Source organism: Somniosus microcephalus, unplaced genomic scaffold (genome assembly GCF_052327205.1).
Source record: "Somniosus microcephalus isolate GS21.2 unplaced genomic scaffold, FLI_Smic_1.0 unresolved_chr6, whole genome shotgun sequence".
Lineage (NCBI taxonomy): Eukaryota > Metazoa > Chordata > Chondrichthyes > Squaliformes > Somniosidae > Somniosus > Somniosus microcephalus.
In genome coordinates this window covers 9,571,867-9,579,366 of record NW_028225184.1, presented here as the reverse complement: position 1 = coordinate 9,579,366, position 7,500 = coordinate 9,571,867, and positions in this window count along the sequence as shown.

The window sequence follows — 7,500 nt, the reverse complement described above, 5'->3', positions numbered from 1 at the left end:
AATATTTTCTCATCGGACTTCCATATTTTGGGGGTTGGATTCTCTCCCGCATTCCAGCCCCCTGGCCACGGGTCGCTCATTCACTTTCAGCCCGGGCCTTGCCAATTTGGTTAATCAGTTAGCCATGCACCAGACTCGGCCTCGCCTTTTTCATTTATGGTTAATGATGTGCCCAGGCTGGGACTTAGTCTCTCCAGCAGCCAAAACTTTTCACTGGTTAATGAGGTGCCCAGCCCGGCACTTAGTCTCTCTCCCCAGCAAGCTTACTTGGTCGGCCGACATTTGGATCCATTTTCGGGGCTTAATCGGGTCGAATACGGTCCCTTACGCAAGGGGAGCCGAAGCCCCGGCCTCTGCCAGGCGTCAGGCTGCCGTTTTTTAAGCCCGACCAAAAACCCGAAAATTGGTTAAAAATGGAAATAAATTTCCACCCAAAAAGGGTTAAAAGTCGGTTGGACGGCAGCCCTGGTCGGTCTCTGCAGACCTGGAGGCCCTAGACAGTAATCTGGAAAACAGACAAAGTCTCGAGAAACCACCTCCTACCATTCTCCAGGTACCCCGCCAATCCCCCCTGCCAGAAATGACAAGTGTCAAATCAGCGGGACGGATTTGACTTTTGTGACCGACCGCTGGAACTTTTTTCGGCTACAGGCAGTCAAATTTTTCTCCTTCCGGACTTCCAGTACAACTTTGAACGGCCATATCTCCGCACTCCCGCGTCGGAGCCAAGCCGTTTTTACACCGTTAGACGCGGCTTCCCGTGCCCGTTCGAATGCCGCCCTGCTCGGCGGAAAAGGAGAATTTTTTTATTTTTCGGCCGATTTCGGGAAAAAAAATTCCCGCTCTGAACTCGGATTTTTCGGCTTTAATCGTTTCGTATACGGTCCCTTACGCAAGGGAGCCGAAGCCCCGGCCTCTGCCGGGCGTCAGGCTGCCGTTTTTAAGCCCGACCAAAAACCCGAAAATTGGTTAAAAATGGAAATAAATTTCCACCCAAAAAGGGTTAAAAGTCGGTTGGACGGCAGCCCGGGTCGGTCTCTGCAGACCTGGAGGCCCTAGACAGTAATCTGGAAAACAGATAAAGTCTCGAAAAACCACCTCCTACCATTCTCCAGGTACCCCGCCAATCCCCCCTGCCAGAAATGACAAGTGTCAAATCAGCGGGACGGATTTGACTTTTGTGACCGACCGCTGGAACTTTTTTCGGCTACAGGCAGTCAAATTTTTCTCCTTCCGGACTTCCAGTACAACTTTGAACGGCCATATCTCCGCACTCCCGCGTCGGAGCCAAGCCGTTTTTACACCGTTAGACGCGGCTTCCCGTGCCCGTTCGAATGCCACCCTGCTCGGCGGAAAAGGAGACATTTTTTTTTTTCCGGCCGTTTTCGGGAAAAAATTTTCCCGCTCTGAACTCCGATTTTACGCCTTTAATCGATTCGGAGACGGTCGCTTACGCAAGGGAGGCGAAGCCCGGGCCTCTGCCGGGCGTCAGCCTGCCGTATGTAAGCCCGTCCGAAGCATGAGTTCCCACTTTTGGTTATCCAGTTGTCAATTTTAAAATTTCAGTTCATCAGTTGCCTGCTTGGTTAATCATTTGTCGCTCTGACATTTGGTTAACCAGTTGTCGATGTTCGAAATTCAGTTAATGAGTTGCCTCTTTGAAATTTCAGTTAATGAGTTGGCCCTTTGGTTACTCATTTGTCCCTGTGTCTTTTGGTTAACCAGTTGTCGATGTTCGAAATTCAGTTAATGAGTTGCCTCCTTGGTTACTCATTTGTCGCTCTGGCTTTTGGTTAACCAGTTGTCGATGTTCAAAATTACAGTTAATGAGTTGCCTCTTTGAAATTTCAGTTAATGAGTTGGCCCTTTGGTTACTCATTTGTCCCTGTGTCTTTTGGTTAACCAGTTGTCGATGTTCGAAATTCAGTTAATGAGTTGCCTCCTTGGTTAATCATTTGTCGCTCTGACTCTTGGTTAACCAGTTGTCGATGTTCAAAATTTCAGTTAATGAGCTGCTCTTATGTTCTATGATTTCCGACCTTGACAACTCATTAACCAGTGTTTCAAACAATGCACCAGGCCATTTGACGACCCCAACTCGGTTCCACAAGCGGGAAAGCAGCACCCCAAGGCCCGGTAAGGGGGCCCAATACATTCCCATCGTGAATTCCGTCCCAAATGTGAATGACAAGTTTTCAGTTAATCAGTTGCCTGCTTGGTTACTCATTTGTCGCTCTGACATTTGGTTAACCAGTTGTCGATGTTCAAATTTCAGTTAATGAGTAGCCTCTTTGAAATTTCAGTTAATGAGTTGGCCCTTTGGTTACTCATTTGTCCCTGTGTCTTTTGGTTACCCAGTTGTCGATGTTCGAAATTCAGTTAATGAGTTGCCTCCTTGGTTAATCATTTGTCGCTCTGACATTTGGTTAACCAGTTGTCGATGACCGAAATTCAGTTAATGAGTTGCCTCCTTGGTTAATCATTTGTCGCTCTGACATTTGGTTAACCAGTTGTCGATGTTCGAAATTCAGTTAATGAGTTGCCTCCTTGGTTAATCATTTGTCGCTCTGGCTTTTGGTTAACCAGTTGTCGATGTTCAAAATTTCAGTTAATGAGCTGCTCTTATGTTCTATGATTTCCGACCTTGACAACTCATTAACCAGTGTTTCAAACAATGCACCAGGCCATTTGACGACCCCAACTCGGTTCCACAAGCGGGAAAGCAGCACCCCCAAGCCCCGGTAAGGCGGCCGAATACATTCCCATCCTGAATTCCGTCCCAAATGTGAATGACAAGTTTTCAGTTAATCATTTGCCACCTTGGTTCATCATTTGCCACTCTGACTTTTGGTTTCCCAGTTGTCAGTTTTCACATTTCAGTTACTGAGTTGACTTTGTCTTTCTCACTCTGTGTATCTCTATCTTCTCTCTGTCTCTCTCAGTGTATGCGAGTGTCTGTGTGTGTTCCACTGCCGCCCGGCCAACCGGGTCCAAAGGCCCGCCACGTTACACACGAAAAACCCCGGTCTCGCTTCGGAGCGACGGGCACCCGGCTTCTCGGTGTCGGACCGACTCCGTTCAGATACCGCTGGATGCCCCTTGCCCCTGGCTTGCTCTGGCAGCCGGCGCGTGCAGGCCGCCCCCTGCCCCGCCGTCTCAGTGGTCGGAAAGCGGTCTCCAGCCAACGGCTGTACCTCGGCCGCGGAAAGAGGCAGCTACACAAGCGAGGCACTGCTCTGTGCGGCCCCGCCACCCCGTTCAGCTGCCGTTGTCCCCGACCGGATCGGACTTTCCTTCCCGAAGTTATCCCCGATAAGCTGCCGCTGACCGACGGCCCGTCAGCCGCTGCGGGACGGCGACACTTTCCCGAACTCGCCCGGGGCCACTTCGGCAATATAGTGTGCGCCGGAGCCGGGGCTTTCCAACGAGCCATCCCCGAACGAAATCGGACACGGGAGTCGGGAGCGACAGGCGTTCGACTGGTGCCGGGCAACCGGGTCCAAACGCCCGCCTTGTTAAACACACGTATACCCCAGGCTCGATTCGGAGCGACGGGCACCCGGCTTCCCGGTGTCGGACCGACTCCGTTCAGATACCGTTGGATGCCCCTTGCCCCTGGCTTGCTCTGGCAGCCGGCGCGTGCAGGCCGCCCCCCGCCCCGCCGTCTCAGTGGTCGGAAAGTGGTCTCCAGCCAACGGCTGTACCTCGGCCGGGGAAAGGGGCAGCTACACAAGCCAGGCACTGGTCTGTGCGGGCCCGCCACCCCGTTCGGCTGCCGTTGATCCGGACCGGATCGGACTTTCCCTCCCGAAGTTATGCCCGATAAGCTGCCGCTCACCGGCGGCCCGTCAGCCGCTGCGGGATGGCGACACTTTGCCGAACTTGCCGGGGTCCAGGCCGATAATATAGTGTGCGCCAGCGCCGGGGCTTTCCAACGAGCCCTCCCTGACCGAAATCGGACACGGGAGTCCAGAGCGATAGGCGTTCGACTGCCGGCCGGCCAAACACAGGCAATCCCCCGCCGTTGCGGACCCGCTCCAGGACAACCGGGTCCAAACGCCCGCCTCGTTACACGCACGAAAACACCGGGCTCGATTCGGAGCGACGGGCACCCGGCTTCCCGGTGTCGGACCGACTCCGTTCCGGTACCCTTGGATGCCCCTTGCCCCTGGCTTGCTAGGACAGCCGGCGCGTCAAGGTGGGCCCCCGCGGCTCCGGCTCAGCAGTCGGAAAGCGGTCTCCAGCCAACGGCTGTACCTCGGCCGGGGAAAGGGGCAGCTACACAAGCCCGCTACTGGTCTGTGCGGCCCCGCCACCCCGTTCAGTGGCAGTTGACCCCGACCGGATCGGACTTTCCTTCCCGAAGTTATCCCCGATAAGCTGCCGCTGACCGACGGGGCGGCAGCCGGTACGGGTCGCCGACACTTTCCCGAACTTGCCGGGATCCAGTCCGATAATATAGTGTGCGCCAGCGCCGGGGCTTTGCAATGAGCCCTCCCTGACCGAAATCGGACACGGGAGTCCGGAGCCAAAGGCGTTCGACTGCCGGCCGGCCAAACTCAGGCAACCTCCCGCCGTTGCGGACCCGCTCCCGGACAACCGGGTCCAAACGCCCGCCCTGTTACACGCACGAAAAGACCGGGCTCGATTCGGAGCGACGGGCACCCGGCTTCCCGGTGTCTGACCGACTCCGTTCCGGTACCACTGGATGCCCCTTGCCCCTGGCTTGCTAGGACAGCCGGCGCGTCAAGGTGGGCCCCCGCGGCTCCGGCTCAGCAGTCGGAAAGCGGTCTCCAGCCAACGGCTGTACCTCGGCCAGGCCAAGCGGCAGCTGCACAAGCCCGCTACTGGTCTGTGCGGCCCCCCCACCCCGTTCAGTAGCAGTTCACCCCAACCGGATCGGACTTTCCGTCCCGAAGTTATCCCCGATAAGCTGCCGCTGACCGACGGGGCGGCAGCCGCTACGGGACTGCGACACTTTCCCGAACTTGCCGGGGTCCAGGCCGATAATATAGTGTGCGCCAGCGCCGGGGCTTTCCAACGAGCCCTCCCTGACCGAAATCGGACACGGGAGTCCGGAGCCAAAGGCGTTCGACTGCCGGCCGGCCAAACACAGGCAACCTCCCGCCGTTGCGGACCCGCTCCCGGACAACCGGGTCCAAACGCCCGCCCTGTTACACGCACGAAAACACCGGGCTCGATTCGGAGCGACGGGCACCCGGCTTCCCGGTGTCGGACCGACTCTGTTCCGGTACCACTGGATGCCCCTTGCCCCTGGCTTGCTAGGACAGCCGGCGCGTCAAGGTGGGCCCCCGCGGCTCCGGCTCAGCAGTCGGAAAGCGGTCTCCAGCCAACGGCTGTACCTCGGCCGGGCCAAGCGGCAGCTGCACAAGCCCGCTACTGGTCTGTGCGGCCCCCCCACCCCGTTCAGTCGCAGTTCACCCCAACCGGATCGGACTTTCCGTCCCGAAGTTATCCCCGATAAGCTGCCGCTGACCGACGGGGCGGCAGCCGCTACGGGACTGCGACACCTTCCCGAACTTGCCGGGGTCCAGGCCGATAATATAGTGTGCGCCAGCGCCGGGGCTTTCCAACGAGCCCTCCCTGACCGAAATCGGACACGGGAGTCCGGAGCGAAAGGCGTTCGACTGCCGGCCGGCCAAACCCAGGCAATCTCCCGCCGTTGCGGACCCGCTCCCGGACAACCGGGTCCAAACGCCCGCCCAGTTACACGCACGAAAACCCCGGGCTCGATTCGGAGCGACGGGCACCCGACTTCCCGGTGTCGGACCGACTCCCTTCTGGTACCACTGGATGCCCCTTGCTCCTGGCTTGCTCGGACAGCCGGCGCGTCAAGGTGGGTCCCCGCGGCACCGGCTCAGCAGTCGGAAAGCGGTCTCCAGCCAACGGCTGTACCTCGGCCGGGCCAAGAGGCAGCTACACAAGCCCGCTACTGGTCTGTGCGGCCCCGCCACCCCGTTCAGTCGCAGTTCACCCCGACCGGATCGGACTTTCCGTCCCGAAGTTATCCGCGATAAGCTGCCGCTGACCGACGGGGCGGCCGCCGGAACGGGACTGCGACACTTTCCCGAACTTGCCGGGGCCCAGGCCGATAATATAGTGTGCGCCAGCGTCGGGGCTTTCCAACCAGCCCTCCCTGACCGAAATCGGACACGGGAGTCCGGAGCCAAAGGCGTTCGACTGCCGGCCGGCCAAACCCAGGCAATCTCCCGCCGTTGGGGACCCGCTCCCGGACAACCGGGTCCAAACGCCCGCCCTGTTACACGCACGAAAACACCGGGCTCGATTCGGAGCGACGGGCACCCGACTTCCCGGTGTCGGACCGACTCCCTTCTGGTACCTATGGATGCCCCTTGCCCCTGGCTTGCTCGGACAGCCGGCGCGTCAAGGTGGGTCCCCGCGGCACCGGCTCAGCAGTCGGAAAGCGGTCTCCAGCCAACGGCTGTACCTCGGCCGGGCCAAGAGGCAGCTACACAAGCCCGCTACTGGTCTGTGCGGCCCCACCACCCCGTTCAGTCGCAGTTCACCCCGACCGGATCGGACTTTCCTTCCCGAAGTTATCACCGATAAGCTGCCGCTGACCGCTGGCCTGTTACCCGCTGCCGGACTGCGACACTTTGCCCAACTCGCCAGGGGCCAGTCCGGCAATATAATCTGCGCCAGCGTCGGGGCTTTCCAACCAGCCGTCCCCCACCCTAATCGGACACGGGAGTCGGGAACGGAGCGCCCGCCACCGGCCTTTCTAAACAGCCCAGTCCCCAACAATTCCCAGAAGCAACGCCTTGGCCAGCCTGGCAATTCATACACTGCAAATAGCACACATTAACACCACTCACACCCAATCGGCCCATCAACTTCGCTGCCGAGAACGGAAACTCGCCTTGACAATACTACTTCCAACCTCACACAAAAGCGGCCCATCAACTTCGCTTACGAGAACGGACAATCGGCCTGCAAATACTGCACCACTCACACAAAATCCCACCAGCAACTTCGCTTCCCACAACCCACACTCCTATCTTCCACAGAAAAAAAACCCACCACCATCAGCCACATCGAGAAAAAATTAAAAACTACACCGAAATAACACCCTCCAACTCGGCTACGGTCCGACATGCACCCCCTTAGCGAGTATTAAGCCCGACAACACTAATTATAACCAACCGCAGCCGCAAGTTGAAGTGGCAACTGATAAACCAAATTGTTTTTGGGCAGCAACTCATTAACCAAAAACTTTTGAAGCAACTCATTAACCAAAATCTTTAACAGCAACTCAGTAACCAAATTATGGCAAGGCGACTCAGAAATAACACCGAAATAACAGCCTCCATCCCGGCTATGGTCGGCCATGCACCCCCTTAGCGAGTATTAAGCCCGACAACACTAATTATAACCAACCGCAGCCGCAAGTTGAAGTGGCAACTGATTAACCAAATTGTTTTTGGGCAGCAACTCATTAACCAAATACTTTTGGAACAA